The following is a 16,694-nucleotide window of genomic DNA, read 5'->3' as shown; positions in this document are numbered from 1 at the left end:
GGGGATAACATTTGAAATGCAAATAATGAAAATATTAAAGAAAAGAAAAAATAAACAAAAAATATACACATTTATAAAATAATTAAACTGTCATTAATTATCAGAGAATTTATGGAAATGGACACGACAAAATGTGGATAATGGGCAAATTACTTAAGATATTTAATGTAGCAAAATTATTCCAGAAGGTAGAGTAATAGTGAATACATGACTACATTCATTTGATAGGCTCTATAATGAATAAAATCACTACAAACATTCATTCACCAATTCTTGTGCCATTACATTGTCAACTTACTTATATAACTATCAATAAAACACTTGATCAATTACATGTTGAATCTATGCTTATTTTTGGATTTGTTTTTTTTTTTTTTTTTTCGAGGCAGGGTTTCTCTGTATAAGCCCTGGCTGTCCTGGAACTCACACTGTAGTCCAGGCTGGCCTTGAACTCAGAAATCCGCCTGCCTCTGCCTCCCAGAGTGCTGGGATTACAGGTGTGCGCCACCACCGCCCAGCTTATGCTTATTTTTGAAAGAAATGGCATACTGTCATTAATGCTGTTGCTCTATTCAATAACTCTCAAAGCTATTCAAAGTTCCTTTGTCTCCACACTGATGCCAATATTTGTGATTGTAAGTGGTTTGAAATTTACTCATTTCATTAGAAACAGTATTTTGTCGTAAATCTTCCCCATCTTTTTGCAAAAGCATCTTTAGTTTCTCTTTTAAAAATGTATTAATTTTGCTAATTTTCTTATTATTGAGTTTGAAGTGCAGAGAAAGTAGAGAATAATGAACTCAAGGGCACAGGACAAGACTATCTGGACAGAACATGGTTAGCCACTACGATCTACAATTAACAAAAGGCATCCAGGAAACCGAAAACCTTCTGTACAGCAAGAACAGAAAAAGCCTACAGAATAGGAAAAAGACTTTTACCAACTACATATCTGAGAGAGGGCTAATATCCAAAATTTATGAAAAATAAAAAAACTAGGTATCAAGAAAACATAAATCCAGAAAAGGATAGACAGACTGACTACATACACTAATTAAAAATTTTTTTAAATGTTTAGGGCAAAAAAAGTCACAAGAGATCCTTTGGGAAAATGGCAAATTGTGATGCTAATATTTATAGAAAATGTAAACAGCCTAAAATAGACAAACAGAGACAACCATTTTCCTTTGCTTTTGAGATGGGTTTTTCTTATATCGCCCAAACTAACTTCAAACTCCTGACAGGCTCAAAGGAACCAAGGGCAGCTTAAAAGAGACGGCTGCGCACAGAGTCGCTCCAGCAAGTAAGTGCTCATCATCAATGCATGGAGTAAAAGAGGCAAGGCAGATGAACTGGCTGATGGATGATAGGTAAGTAGATATGGAGCACTATTTAGCCAGTAAGAAGAACAAATCCTATTTTCACAGGAAAGTGTGTAGAACTGGAATCAGCACTGTGAAGTGCAATATCAAGACCCAGAAAGACAAATGCTGCATTTTCTCTGTCGTGCATCTGGATTCAGAGAGGAAGTGGGGGCTAAGGAGAGATGGTTTGAGGGCAGCGGGAAGCCTGGAGTACAAGAAAGTTATGGGGTAAAAATATCAAATTATGAATCATGTAGGAAAATGTCATAATTAAAACCATAGTATATACCCTAAATCATTATTAAAAGTTACTACACCGCTACAATATTTGTGTTACAAATTAGTATAGATTGATAGAAATTAGCAGAATAGGAGAAGTCAGAATGAAACCACACAATTTTAATCAACTGATTTTCAACAAAGATGCCAAGAAAGTTCAATGAGGGGAAGATGAACTTTTCAACATACAACACAAAGTTATTGATTATCAGCTTACAAGAAAGATGTTAACCCTTGCTACCATACACAAAAATAAACTCAAAATAGGTCAGAGACATATATGCTGAAACTGCAAAACTTTTAGGGAAAAAGAGAAAGCATAAATTGTCTTGGGAAGGAGTTCAAAAGCTCTCTCAATACATGACCACAAGAGACCTCACTAAAATAAGAAACTCCTGCACCAATTTTTGTAAAATTAACCACTGTGGGGTTGCGGGTATGGATTAGTTAGCAGAGTGCTTTACCAAAATGCCCAGAAGTCTGAGTTTGATCCTCAGCACCATATAAAGCAGGCATAGCGGTGCACTCCTGCGGTCTGCACTCTGAATGGAGGCAGGAGAATCACACATTCAAGGCCATGCTTCTCTACACGGGGAGTTTGAGGCTGTCTAGGCTACATGAGTCCTCCCAGCATGTGTTCTCTCTCTCTCTCTCTCTCTCTCTCACACACACACACACACACACACACACACACACACACACCGACTTCTCCTGGGGCTGTGTGGGGATGTAGCTCAGCAGTAGAAGGCTTGTCTAGCATGTGAACCAAACAGAATAGGGGAGCTTGCTTATGACTGGGATAGAAATAAGACATTCGTGGACAGAAACAATGAAACCCTGTCTGTCTTCAGCAAGCCTGAGCTAGGCTGGAGAAATGGAGGTTAAGAGGCCTTGGTGCTTATAGACCCAAGCATGGTTCCTAGACCCTGCATGGTAGGTATCTCACGGCCATCTGTGACTCCACTTCCAGGAATCTGACGCTGTCTTCTGGCCTCTGTGGGCACCAACCATGCACAGACACACACAGGCAAAGCATTCGTATACATAAATCTTTAAAATAGAAGTAAATGCAGATAGTTTTGACAGATAGAACTGTAAACAAATGCTAAAGATGCAAACACGTGAGGGGTATGAAGACTTTGTCCCAGTTTTGCAACTTTCTGCAGATAGCGAACAAGTTCTTAAACAACAAAAAGGGCCAGACATTAGATGTGAAAAACAGTCCCTGCCTTGAGAACTCAGATGCCCTGCCGAGGGTACATTCCCTGCCCCAGGTAGTGTAGCCCTAATTTATACTTATTATCTCAGTAATGTTTTTAATTAAAAGTACTGCCCCTTGTACCCTAGCCCCAAAGGCATTTTTGCTTTGGACACTTGCTTGTACAATCATGCCACCTAAAAGGCACAGACTAAAAGGCCCCACTCTGGTGATCAGAGATGGCAAGGGACTTCTAAGGCAAGAGAAGGTAGGTAGGTCAAGGGTCATGATACGAGAGTCAAACAATGAGGACAGGGAGGGGTCAGCACAGGCATGAGTATTCTCAGGAGGAGAGTTAGTGGGTTCTGTCAGAGCCAGTTAGTGAGGGAGCTGACCACAGGACTAAAACTTTCTGGACAGCAAGGCAGATGGGATGGATGTGTGAAAAAACTACAAATTACAAACTTGGGAAATTAACTCTCTTGGTTGCCCCCAGACCTACCCTGCCCTCTATATTCTCTTCCTAAGGTTTCCTAATTTTTCTAAACCTTGATATGTACCAGGCTCCAGCTGAGCCAACCTAACTCCCAAAGGAATTATGAGATCCCATTAAACACCATCTGCCACTGGTGAGCTCGCGACCTGGGCAAGGTCCCCCGCATCAGACCCAGCATCACTCGGTCATGTCCACTTGGAGGCTTGTCTCCTCTCCACACCTCCACACCTGCACCCCTGTGTGGCATTCTTCATTGTTAAAAACCATGTGGTTTTCAACAATCATCACCTCCACGTTTTCTTGTGAATTCAAGATTGCAGAGAACAGGGAGAAAGTTTGAGGAAACCCCCCCACTGCTCTTTCAGAAGAGCGCTTGTGTTCTGGGTGATTTTGATCGTGATTTTCACTTTCCATCTAAATACTATGAAACACCAGGAACAGTGCATGCTGCTCATATCCAGACCATGAATCTAAAAATAAATCTTTAATATTCCCATTCCTGTGATTCTTTTCAAATTTAAAAACCCTGGTAGGAGCCGAGTGTAGTGGCCTGTAGTCTGCACTCCAGCAAGCAAGGCAGGGGAGCATCGCTGTCTGTCAGCCTGGGTTATGTGTACAGCGAGTAGGGCTGGAGACCGGCCCAGCACAAGAGCTCAAGTTGCTAAAGTAAGGGACCTGGGTGAAGGAAAAAGTAGCCAAACATAAATTCACACGAGACCCTTTCTTGGAAAGAATGAATACTCTCAGGTTTCGCCTACTTGGTGGGGTCTCCACAGTTTTAGCATCTTGTAGCAAATCGTGCCCAACGGCAGTTGCTCTTCTGTCAGGATCACTTTTCTAAAGATTCATGGCAGAAATAGAGGAGCACAGGTATCTAGAAGCCCACATCTGCTAGGCTGGGGGCACCTAGAGGGAAAGAGGCGACTTTCCTCTAAACTGTGCCTAGGAGCTGAAGTCTGACGTCAGCATTTTAACTGCCACCCAGGCTGGGAAGCACACACTGTTGTGTGTGCTCATCAGAACCCATAGTAGTAGAGTGTCCTTGTCATGATCCTGTAGCATAACCTGGAGGCAGAGACTGATCCCCCAAGAAATGTCCTGATAAAACATGGCACGGCATGGTTGTCTCTGGAGGGGCCCTGCCTTACAATTACAGAAGCAGATGCCAGCAGCCAACCATTGGTCTGGGCGTGGGGTCCCCAATGGAGGAGCTGGAGGGTGGTCCAGAGGAGCTGAAGAGGTTTACAGCCCCGTGGGAAGAACAACAAGGTCAGCCACCTGGATGCCCCAGGACTCCCATCAACCAAGGGGTACACATGGTTCCAGCCAAAAATGTGGCAGAGGAATGCCTTGTCAGACATCAGTGGGAGGAGTGGTCCTGGGCCAGATAAAGGCTCAATAGATGCCCCAACAAAGGGAAATCAAGGGGTGGGGAGTGGGAGTGGGTTGGGTGGAGGGGCAGATACGTGGAGGCAGGGGGTGGGAGGACAGGTTGGGGGTCTTTGGGGAGGGGGGAAATCGGGAAAGGTTTTACCATTGGAAATATTAAATGAAGATTATATTCAATAAATAAAATAAAAAAATGGCATGTACAACCAAGCTCTTTTTCCAAAGGAAGCTAGCAGAACTGGAACTTCTGAAAACCCTCCTTGCCTGTCCTTCCCCAGGAAGAATACTTGGTTTTGAAAACTGATTACCAATTGGCCTGTGGATGAAAGCAATGCAGGAGACTTCTCATCGGGGAGCCAGCCTCATGCCTGGGGTCCAGGAAGGAAATTCTAGGTCAAGGAGGTACTAGTTCTTAGTTTGTTTCCTAGCACCTCTGCAGTTCTAACCAAGCAGAGAATACTGCATGACTTCAAAAGTCAGCATGGCACCTTACAACATCTTCAGGAAATCCTGCACCCCTGGGGGTTTTGAAAGCCCCATATCTTGCAGAACAGATCCCTTGGGGCTTTCAGAACCCCCATATCTTGCAGAACAGAAGCAAGTTCTCAGTCACCTACCTCTAGTTTCCATCAGTAAAGAAAGTGGAAGCTAGTTATTTTCTGCCTGACCCCTGAGTCAACCAACCTCAAAAGGCTTTTGCAGGAATAAGGTAACAATGAAATGCACAGAAATAAAGAGTGGCAGCTCTTATTTAGAGCGCCAGGCAAAGCTAATCCAAATATTAAAAACTTCTTCAAGTCGGCACACAAATAAAATAACCGCACACATTTTCATGTCATGACATGTAAGGATCTTCAGCCCAAGCCATCTGCTCATGTTGTCAGTAATGCCCTTAAATCTCCATTTTTTAATGTAGAAAATGGTGGGCCCTCACTCTTGGTTTTCGGTCTCCTCGAGCTGCCCTATTAGCACACTCTCTTCAGATGAGGGAGATGAACACACTGCTTTTTATACAAAGCTTCCTTCACCATGGTCACATGGCCCTGATCATCCAGAATCCTAAACTTCCATTCCATATTCAGCATCTAGATAACATCTTCATTATCCAAAGTCTTGGTGCTAAGAAAACAAAGTGAAAGTCATGAAACTATATCTTTCAGTGGAAAAGGGCAGAAGGCTAAGATTCAGAGAGGTTTGTCAGACACGAAGTCAGCCAGTGCCATGGCAGCAATTGCTGGAACCCAGTTCTTATTCTCCGTCTCTCTGGCTCACCCTACTAAGTGATAGGAAACACTCACACACACACACACACACACACACACACAGTCACACACACTCACACATACCACACACACACACACACAGTCACACACACTCACACATATACACACACACACACATACTCACACACACACAACTACAAACAGAAGAGCATATCTACAAACTATATGCCTGACAGATCCAACAAACTAATGCCCAGCATGCAGAAGGAACTCTAAAAGCTCAATAGTGATTTCTTTTCTAATCCAATTAAAAAATAGTAAACAGTTCTATGAAAGAAGACACACGTATGGCTGACAGGCACATGAAAAACCAAGTAATAATCAACATCATTAATCATCAGGAAAATATAAATAAAAACTACAGTAAGATAATACCTCATTCAAGAAACAATGGATAAAAAAAAATCAGGCATGGGACTGTACTCAGAACTCAGGATAGCTTGGGCTACAGTGAAAACCATAAATACAGAAACAAAAGAAAAGAAAAGAAAGAAAAGAAAAGACAAAAGAAACAAAAGAAGAGAAAGAAAAGAAAGAAAGAAAAGAAAAGAAAAGAAAAGAAAAGAAAGAAAGAAAGAAAGAAAGAAAGAAAGAAAGAAAGAAAGAAAGAAAGAAAGAAAGAAAGAAAGAAAGAAAGGTAGGTTGGTTACTCGGTCAAATGGACGGACAGAAAAGAACAGACTTATCAAATTCATAGAGTTTCTGGTGTTTCATAGCTTCCTGAAGGGATTTTCTCTTTAAATCATAGAAGACTGTTGAACTTTACCAAAGGTTATTCATGGATCTGTAATCTTTTTTCCTTGTTTCTGTTAATGTGGAAAACTATTCTTTATATATATTTCATGTACTCTTACATCCTGGAGTAGCCCCACTGGACACAATATGCTTCCTTCTTTGTATAAGTCTGTGTTCATTCATTGTTAATTTATTAAAAATATTTTTGTGTTTATTAGAGATACCAGTTTATAAATTTTCTCATAATGTTCAACTCCAAAATGAGTTAGAAAGTGAACTATTCAATTCTGTCTTCTGAAAGTTCTGCATGTATTAGTATTATTTTAATATTTGGTAGGATGAAAGAAACTCTCAGGGCCCATTTTTGTAAAAAACGTTCTAAGTAGGAGTTGAGTTACTTTCACTAACACATGAATATTCACACTATTGCTCTGTAGTATTGCTTGAGGTCAGGGATACTGATTCCCCCAGAATTTCTTTTGTTGCTGAGAATAGTTTTAGCTATCCTGGGTTTTTTTGTTATTCCAGATAAATTTGTTAATTGCTCTTTCTAACTCTGTGAAGAATTGAGTTGGGATTTTGATGGGTATTGCATTGAATCTGTATATTGCTTTTGGCAAAATGGCCATTTTAACTATATTGATTCTGCCGATCCATGAGCATGGGAGGTTTTCCCATTTTTTGAGGTCTTCTTCCATTCCCTTCTTCAGAGTCTTGAAGTTCTTGTCATAAAGATCTTTCACATGTTTGGTAAGAGTCACCCCAAGATACTTTATACTGTTTGTGGCTATTGTGAAGGGGGTCATTTCCCTAATTTCTTTCTCAGCCTGCTTATCCTTTGAGTATAGGAAGGCCACTGATTTGCTTGTGTTGATTTTATAACCTGCCACTTTGCTGAAGTTGTTTATCAGCTGTAGGAGTTCTCTAGTGAGTTTTTTGGGTCACTTAGGTAGACTATCATGTCATCTGCAAATAATGATAGTTTGACTTCTTCCTTTCCAATATGTATCCCTTTCACCTCCTTATGCTGTTGAATTGCCCGAGCTAGTACCTCAAGTACAATATTGAAAAGATAAGGAGAGAGGGGGCAGCCCTGTCTAGTCCCTGATTTTAGTGGGATTGCTTCAAGTTTCTCTCCATTTAGTTTGATGCTGGCTACCGGTTTGCTGTATATTGCTTTTACTATGTTTAGGTATGGGCCTTGAATTCCTGTTCTTTCCAAGACTTTAAGCATGAAAGGATGCTGAATTTTGTCAAATGCTTTTTCAGCATCCAATGAAATGACCATGTGGTTTTTTTCTTTGAGTTTGTTTATGTAGTGGATTGCATTGATGGATTTCCGTATATTGAACCAACCCTGCATTTCCGGGATAAAGCCTACTTGATCATGGTGGATGATCGTTTTGATGTGTTCTTGGATTCAGTTGGCAAGAATTTTATTGAGTATTTTTGCATCGATGTTCATAAGGGAAATTGGTCTGAAGTTCTCTTTCTTTGTTGGATCTTTGTGTGGTTTTGGTATCAGCGTAATTGTGGCTTCGTAGAAGGAATTGGGTAGTGTTCCTTCTGTTTCTATTTTGTGGAATAGTTTGAAGAGTACTGGTGTTAATTCTTCTTTGAAGGTCTGATAGAATTCTGCACTGAAACCATCTGGTCCTGTGCTTTTTTTGGTTGGAAGACTTTCTATGACTCCTTCTATTTCTTTAGGCGTTATGGGACTGTTTAGATGATCTATTTGGTCCTGATTTAATTTTGGTATTTGGTATCTGTCAAGGAAATTGTCCATTTCCTCCATATTCTCCAGATGTGTTGAGTACAGGCTCTTGTAGTAGGATCTGATGATTTTTTGGATTTCCTCAGTTTCCGTTGTTATATCTCCCTTTTCATTTCTAAGTTTGTTAATTTGGATACTTTCTCTGTGCCCTTTGGTCAGTCTGGCTAAGGGTTTATCTATCTTGTTGATTTTCTCAAAGAACCAGCTCCTGGATTCGTTAATTCTTTGTACGGTTTGCTTTGTTTCCAATTGATTGATTTCAGCCCTGAGTTTGATGATTTCCTGTCTTCTACTCCTCCTGGGTGAATTGGCTCCTTTTTGTTCCAGGACTTTCAGGTGTGTCGTTAAGCTGCTAGTGTATGCTCTCTCCATTTTCTTTTTGGAGGCACTCAGGGCTATGAGTTTACCTCTTAGCACTGCTTTCATTGTGTCCCAAAGATTTGAGCAATAGTGTTAAAAACTGCATGGTATTGGTACAGTGACAGGCAGGCAGATCAATGGAACAGGATTGAAGATCCAGAAATGAACCCACACACCTATGGCCACTTGATCCTCGACAAAGGGGCTGAAAACATCCAATGGAAAAAAGATAGCCTTTTCAACAAATGGTGCTGGTTCCACTGGAGGTCAGCATGCAGAAGAATGCGAATTGATCCATCCTTGTCTCCTTGTACTAAGCTCAAATCCAAATGGATCAAGGACCTCCACATAAAGCCAGACACTCTGAAGCTAATAGAAAAGAAACTGGGGAAGACCCTTGAGGACATCGGTACAGGGAGAAAATTTCTGAACAGAACACCAATAGCATATGCTCTAAGATCAAGAATTGACAAATGGGACCTCATAAAATTACAAAGTTTCTGTACGACAAAGGACACCATCAAAAGGACAAATCGGCAACCAACAAATTGGGAAAAGATCTTCACCAATCCTACATCAGATAGAGGGCTAATATCCGATATATATAAAGAACTCAAGAAGTTAGACTCCAGAAAACCAAACAACCCTATTAAGAAATGGGGTACAGAGTTAAACAAAGAATTCTCACCTGAAGAACTTCGGATGGCGGAGAAGCATCTTAAAAAATGCTCAACTTCATTAGTCATTAGGGAAATGCAAATCAAAACAACCCTGAGATTTCACCTTACACCAGTCAGAATGGCTAAGATTAAAAATTCAGGAGACAGCAGGTGTTGGAGAGGGTGTGGAGAAAGAGGAACTCTCCTCCACTGCTGGTGGGGTTGCAAATTGGTACAACCACTCTGGAAAGCAGTCTGGCGGTTCCTCCGAAAACTGGGCACCTCACTTCCAGAAGATCCTGCTATACCACTCCTGGGCATATACCCAGAGGATTCCCCACCATGTAATAAGGATACATGCTCTACTATGTTCATAGCAGCCCTATTTATAATTGCCAGATGCTGGAAAGAACCCAGGTATCCCTCAACAGAAGAGTGGATGCAAAAAATGTGGTATATCTACACAATGGAGTACTATTCAGCCATTAGAAACAATGAATTCATGAAATTCTTAGGCAAATGGATGGAGCTTGAGAACATCATACTAAGTGAGGTAACCCAGACTCAAAAGGTGACTCATGGTATGCACTCACTAATAAGTGGATATTAACCTAGAAAACTGGAATACCCCAAACATAATCCATACATCAAATGAGGTACAAGAAGAAAGGAGGAGTGGCCCCTTGTTCTGGAAAGACTCAGTGAAGCAGTATAGGGCAAAACCAGAACGGGGAAGTGGGAAGGGGTGGGTGGGAGGACAGGGGGAGAGAAGGGGGCTTATGGGACTTTCGGGGAGTGGGGGGCTAGAAAAGGGGAAATCATTTGAAATGTAAATAAAAATATATCGAATAAAAAAATAAAAGAAAAGAAAATATAAAAAAACACATGAATATTCAGATATATTTATTTTCTAGTATTGAAAAATCTGTATCCATAGCCACCAGGCTGACCAGCCACCCAAAAGCTGTGGCTATGGCTATAACAGCTGTTCCTCTTCCTCTTTTCCTTCTCTTCTACTTGGCTGCCACCTCTCCCTTCCCCTACACAGCCCCGACCACTTTCCAATGCCCAGCAATGCTCCACCACATACAAGAGTCCCTGCTAGGCATGAAGAGGAAAGATGAATTCCTAAGCAGCAGACTCTAAGAGAGCCCACTGAAGCGGCCAGGCTTTCTGAGGCCCCTCTGTGAGTCCATCCGCTCTTTGGCCCCACTTCTGCGAAGCATTACAAACGTGAACAAAGTGTCTCACACATGCTATGCCCAAGAGCAGGTGCAGTGGATATTTACCATGCATTTACTGAACACATGAATGAGTGATTGAACATGATGGGAATCTGAGAGACGAAACACAAACTGTACATGATATTAGGATAACTTCCCTGGAAGTGTGGCCACACCCTATGAAAACATTGACTTTAACTCAGTTGTGTGTAATGGTGCTCGACACAGTTCCCATTGGATCTCACCTTCCTTTCAGAATCTGTGTTCTTAGCTACATTTTAATGGTGAAGAAAATAAAATTCAGACAACTCAAGGTCACACTGCTAATAAGAAGCAGAGCCTGGACTCCCACCCAGGGCTGACTGAGCTCATTGTATGTTTCTGTGTACTGTCGCTGGAGTGTTCTACATGCCACTCACAAGGGAGATAAAGCAACAGTGACATTCACCAGCCCCCTACACAAGCATATGTACATTAGCAGGAAGGTGTTTATCAGATTCTAACAACCTGCTTGCTCCCATAGCTGAGAGTGACAGAACTAGGCTTTGCTGAGCCTTCTGTGAAGGCCAAGGACACAGGGAATTGTACAGTAGTAACCATCTTGTGTACCAAGGGGAAGCCATGTGTCTACTCTTTGATATCAATGCCATTACCAAATAATGGGAGCAGCGGGGCTGGGAACTGCCAGACAAGGGTCTGAGTCCTGACAGGTCCGTACCCAGGGACTAGGCACTCAGCACACTCTGAGAAGCTCTCTATCTTTGGTCGCCTTGATGTGGCAGCCATTACTGGCCTCACCTGCTAGACGAGCGTCCAGGGCCTGCTGTGGCCCTGTGTCTTTGGCCCCCACAAATATAAGGTGGCACCACGGTATCTTACACTGCCCCATTCCCCTTTTGTTCCGCAAAAGCAAGTGAGTCTGTGATCTTCAAAGCTGTTGGTTTGGCTTTGGTGCAGAGATACTGGGCCTTGTTCCTCTTTTCCCTGCTCCCTTTTCCCAAATTCTAACTTGCCTGTCTCTCTGCACACAAATCACACTGACTGTCATAAAGAAAGAGGGAAGCTCATAGCCACACACGAGGCAAATCAAATGGGTGGATTCAGCTTTCTCCATAAGCAAGACAAGCTGATGTAGAACCAGGACGCACCCACACTTTTATAAGGGACAGATGTGAAGCACTCCTGAATCGCTTGAAATTGCTACTTCTTCAGTGGCTGGTGGCAGGGAGGAGAAAAGCCAACATCCGTATAGATTTATGCATTCACCAGGAGATGAGTTTACCCTGTACTCCAATCAGGATTTACCACAAGCCTGGAGCACCACACCTAATGAGCAGGCAGAGCCCAGCCCATTGTCAACAGAGAAAAGTCCATCTCAAACACAAAAGATTTTAAATCAAAATGGATGTTAGAAGAGCAGGATTCTCGCCAGTGCTGTGTAGTGTAGCTAAAGCTGTCTCCAGCAGTGCCCGGTAAGTGCTGGTTGTTTAAGGGCCAGAGTTTTAGGGCCCTTTAGGAGAAAGGTAATGAAGGCTTGTGATGTGCAAAAATGAGAATATTTTTAGGGCCTACAACTGCTCCACATGTAGTTCTCTGGAAATTCCTAGTATAGCCTCTGATCAACAGGGCACATCCATAAACTGGCACACAAGACAGCTGGCTTACAACATGCGTTGTCCCAGGCCACAGTTTTGGTCTTCTTATAAATCTGACCCCAGAGATGTGTGTGGATCCTTGCAGCCAGCTGCTGCATTACTAGCTTTTAGTCACTAATCGAAGTGTCTTATTGATTCTTCATGTGGTCAGCTGTCACTGAAGCAAATGCCTGTGATAAAAGCTTATAAAGGGGAAAGGTTTTCTCTCTGCTCACAGGTCCACAGGAGTCAGAGAGAGTCACTACCTACAGCTCTGAGCCTGTGGTGACCGTTACTGCACCTTTAGGTCCATAGACACGCCACCAAGGTTTCCAGTATTTAAAAAAAAAAAAATGGAAACAAAATCTGCCTAAAGGGTCAGGGGAAAATAAAGTCACATTTTCTCTCTACCATGCCTGTGGCCATTTTGCCAAACCAAGAGACAAGGCTAGAACCTGTAAGCCTTAACAGTGAGGCAGCAGAAAGGGGCCTGTTCACCATCTGTACCACTGCACCTGCACCACATGGGTTTTCTCTTAAGATTTATTTTAGAGCTGGACATGATGGTGCACACCTTTAATCCCAGCATTAGGGAAGCGGAGGCAGGAGGATCTTTATGAATCCAAGGCTATTCTGGTCTACAAAGATACAAAGAGAGTGCCAAGACAGCCAGAACTACATAGTAAGACCCTGTCAGGGGTGGAGGGGACACACAAGATTTATTTTAATTATCTGCATAGAGGGGTGTTCAACCCCTAGGTAGCAGCAGTAAAGACCTACTGCTGAGGCCCGGCCTGCCCTGTGGTTTGGCTTCAGGTACTTCCAACTACCAAGAAGTGGGCAAGGCTCAGCCATCCAAGTACAGACACCACAGACTCCTCGTTTAAAGGCGACACTGTGCTCTGGCTGCCAGGTCCTAAAGTGCACAGCAACCAGGGATGACACTGGCAGGGAAAGGACCAGGAGGGGATAAAAATGGGTCACCAAGGGACCTGACTAAGCCTGGTAGAAAGCCCCAGTGGTGGCTGTTGTTTCCTCCCCCAGAAGGTGCTGGAGACTAGCATAAACATTAGGGCCTCAGAACCCCATCAGGGCATTTGGAAGGTTCCGTGTTTGAAGATTTAGGGTGACCATGTGTCACTTACTGTCTTCATGTCAAGAGGCTGAAGGCCACTAGGTGTCTCTGTTCAGAAACTGCTGGACATTTGACCCTAGGCAGTGTCCAGATGCGAGTTGCCTGAACACCAGTGTGCACAAGACATTGTGTGAACTCACAGAACTGTGCTTGAACCCTACTCTAGTACTTACTATGTGACGGAGCGAGGTACTAAACATCTTCAACTCTCTCACCCGCGAAACAGGCACAGAAATGGACAAAGTGATAAATGTGCACACTCTTCCTCGACGTTGGCTCCTCCTTCATTTCCCGCCACCAGCTCCTTTTCCTGCCCTTAGGACCCTTTCTCTCATCCACCACATACCCTTTCTCCTACTACTGTGTACTGAACTGTCAGGAAGCCACAGGGTCCTGTGTTCTGAACACCAGGCACTTATACTTCAGAGAGGGAGAATCAGGCTCTGACCACTCACAGTTCCTGTCAGGTCCTACATTGAGTACAAGGAACAAGGGAGACGAAGCCTCCTTCATGAAGCACCATTCTAATGAGAGACAGTATGAGGGTCTCAAAAAAGTAAGTACTGGTGCACGCCTGTAATCCCAGTGCTTGGAAGGTAGTGGGGCTCAATGGTCAGCCAGCCTAAGTGTCATCAGCGAGCCCAGATCTCAGTGAAGACTCCTAAGAAATGACACTGAAGGTGTCCCCTGGCTTTCACGAGGGAAAATAAAGTCTAAGCCATGGAACAAAGGCTGCTTATATTAGCAGCTAGTTCAACGAGTGTGATTCTGTCTCTAAAACACATGTTTACACTTTTCTGATGTGTGCATACATGTGTTGTATCTGTAACGTGTTTACTCGCCCATAAGGGAGGAAGCTACGAGCCGAGCCGTCTTCCTCAAGGGCTCCTCCACCTGTTTCTGCAGACAGGTCTCTAACTTAGAGCTTCTTGTTTCAACTGGGTTGACCTGTGTCTTAGTCAGGGTCTTCCTGCTGTGAGCAGACACCATGACCAAGGCAACTCTTGTAAGGATAGCATTTCATCAGGTCTGGCTTACAGGTTCAGAGGGTCAGTCCATTATCATCAAGGCAGGGACATGGCAGCATCCAGGCAGGCATGCTGCAGGCGTAGCTGAGAGTTCCACATCTTCATCTGAAGGCTGCTAGAATGAGGGTCTTAAAGCCCACACCCACAATGACACACCTATTGCAACGAGGCATATTCAAGCCATGACAGCTGGATGCCAAGCCCCAAGATCTGCCTGTCTTTGCCCCCAAGAACTGGGATTAAAGACCTGTGCCACTACACCTGGTTTTTAATATGGGTGCTGGCAAACTAAAGTCCAGGTCCCATGCTTACACAGCAAGCTCCTTTCTAACTGAGCCATCTCCCTAAGTTCCCCCAATTTTCTTACTAAAAATATTCATGACATATATATACACACACACACACACACACACACACACACATACATAGCCTTAAGAAGTTGATGATGAGGTCAAGAGAAATTATTAGCTTTGAGGAAAATATGGTCAGAACTTCTACAGGCTGAGGAAGAATTGAGCCTGAGGGGTGGGGAGAAAGGAGAAGATGGAAATATAAAGAAGAGAGGGAATATGGAGATGAAGGCCCCAGAGAAACAAGGTGTGGACGGTGGGAATGGGAGCTGACGCCAACACAAACCACCTGCCACTATTCCTGTCAGGGAGAGCGGAAAAGGTTTCCAGCAGCTGCTGTGGGGAATCAAGAAGTCAATCAGCAGTAAGAGAGGACAGTAGAGGGGCTCCAATGGAGGACCCAGCTACCACGAAAAGCAGGATCTGAGGCTGCTGCCAGTCAATATTTTAGCTGCAGCCAAAGCAATGGCCTAGCTAGATCCATCCACTCTGCACAGGTTAAAGGCAAAGTCTGGAGTCTGGATGCCTGGGATTCTACCTGATTTCTATTTCCAGGAGACCTTGTAAAGGTTTTATTTATTGACTTTTGCTAACACTTTTTAAGAATACCCTTCCCTAGCTGGGCATAGTAGGCACATCATTAATATTTTACAAGAGCCACGATGAACAAAATATAAACATTTAAAATAAGGATGCATCTGATGCATTTGTACAACCCTATAATCACCCATCAAACCCTAGCCTGCCCTCCAACCCAGTGTGGGGTGGGAATTAAAGCAACAGATTACAAGCATATGGTTGCAGGACTGCGTGTTTAAAATACTGTAACATATTTGGTTTCTGTTCTTTTAAATGCTCACTTAAATTATATATCCAAAGAATTGTAGGTAGGCCAAACCTTGGATAGGTTTCCTCCCATGGTATCCGCATGGGTTCCTTTGCTTACACCTAAGCTATCCTGCCACAATAAAGAAATGTATATCTAATATATCCTCGACCAAATCCATTTTTTTCTAGGACCAAAGCCCATCTTGTAACTCTTCCTAAAATGTGCCCACGTGTGTAGGAAAATCCTGACATAGTGGAATCCCTTCCCAGGAGGAAGTCTCAGAGGGTAATTCAGACAAACCTGACACCTCAAACCAAACCTGTCCCAGGTTCTCTGAAGCCTCCCTACCCAAATCATGGCGTTCAGACTCCACACATGACCACGCCTACCACCTCGCCTAGCAGAGGCTGAGGGACAATATCTGCTAAAAATAAAATCGAAAATAAACAAAAGTGCAAGCACGAGTTTTACTGATTGGAAACGGGGCAACACCGCGCCGTACCTCGAAACCAGCCTCGCGGGAGCTGAAGTCGGTCCACGCGCTGCACACACGAAGCTAGGGACGGGCCGCGCGGGGACTCATGGGGCAGTGGGCGGGGCGTGGGAGGAGGCGGGGCGCCGCGGCAGCTGAGCCGGCCTTGAGTGAAGCAAGGGACCGGACCCCGCTTCGTGCCCGCCTACCTTGGAGCCATCGACCCTGCAAATATTTACCTTGAGATCCGAGAGACTAAAAATATTTAGCCGGAGCCAGATGCGTCGCGTGTCTGTCCCTGAAATATTAGCCAAAGGAGTGATTTAGCAAAATCAAATGGCGGGTGGGGCGCCTGCCTGGCGGAGCTGTTGACTTTGCGCCAGCTCTGGTGGAGCAGCCGGTGCTGCGAGTGATTCCAGAGAATGCCAACAGCTGGGAAGCAGGCCAGACCCGGCGGGAAAGGGTCTGTTTTGGTTTGGGGCGGAT

The 16,694-nt window shown here is 43.6% G+C and overlaps 1 long non-coding RNA gene across 1 annotated transcript in view; it reads right to left on the bottom strand.

The window, feature by feature from the left end:
* Positions 1–16,297, bottom strand: part of LOC127695851 (uncharacterized) — a 69,564-nt gene extending 53,267 nt beyond the window's left edge. Inside the window, exon 1 of the long non-coding RNA XR_007980126.1 lies at positions 16,239–16,297. This is a non-coding gene — a long non-coding RNA (uncharacterized LOC127695851). The remainder of the gene's footprint in view (positions 1–16,238) is intronic.
* Positions 16,298–16,694: the final 397 nt, after the last annotated feature.

Source organism: Apodemus sylvaticus, chromosome 11 (assembly GCF_947179515.1).
Source record: "Apodemus sylvaticus chromosome 11, mApoSyl1.1, whole genome shotgun sequence".
Lineage (NCBI taxonomy): Eukaryota > Metazoa > Chordata > Mammalia > Rodentia > Muridae > Apodemus > Apodemus sylvaticus.
The sequence above is the reverse complement of the archived record's forward strand: the minus strand, read 5'-3'. Positions and strand labels throughout refer to the sequence as shown.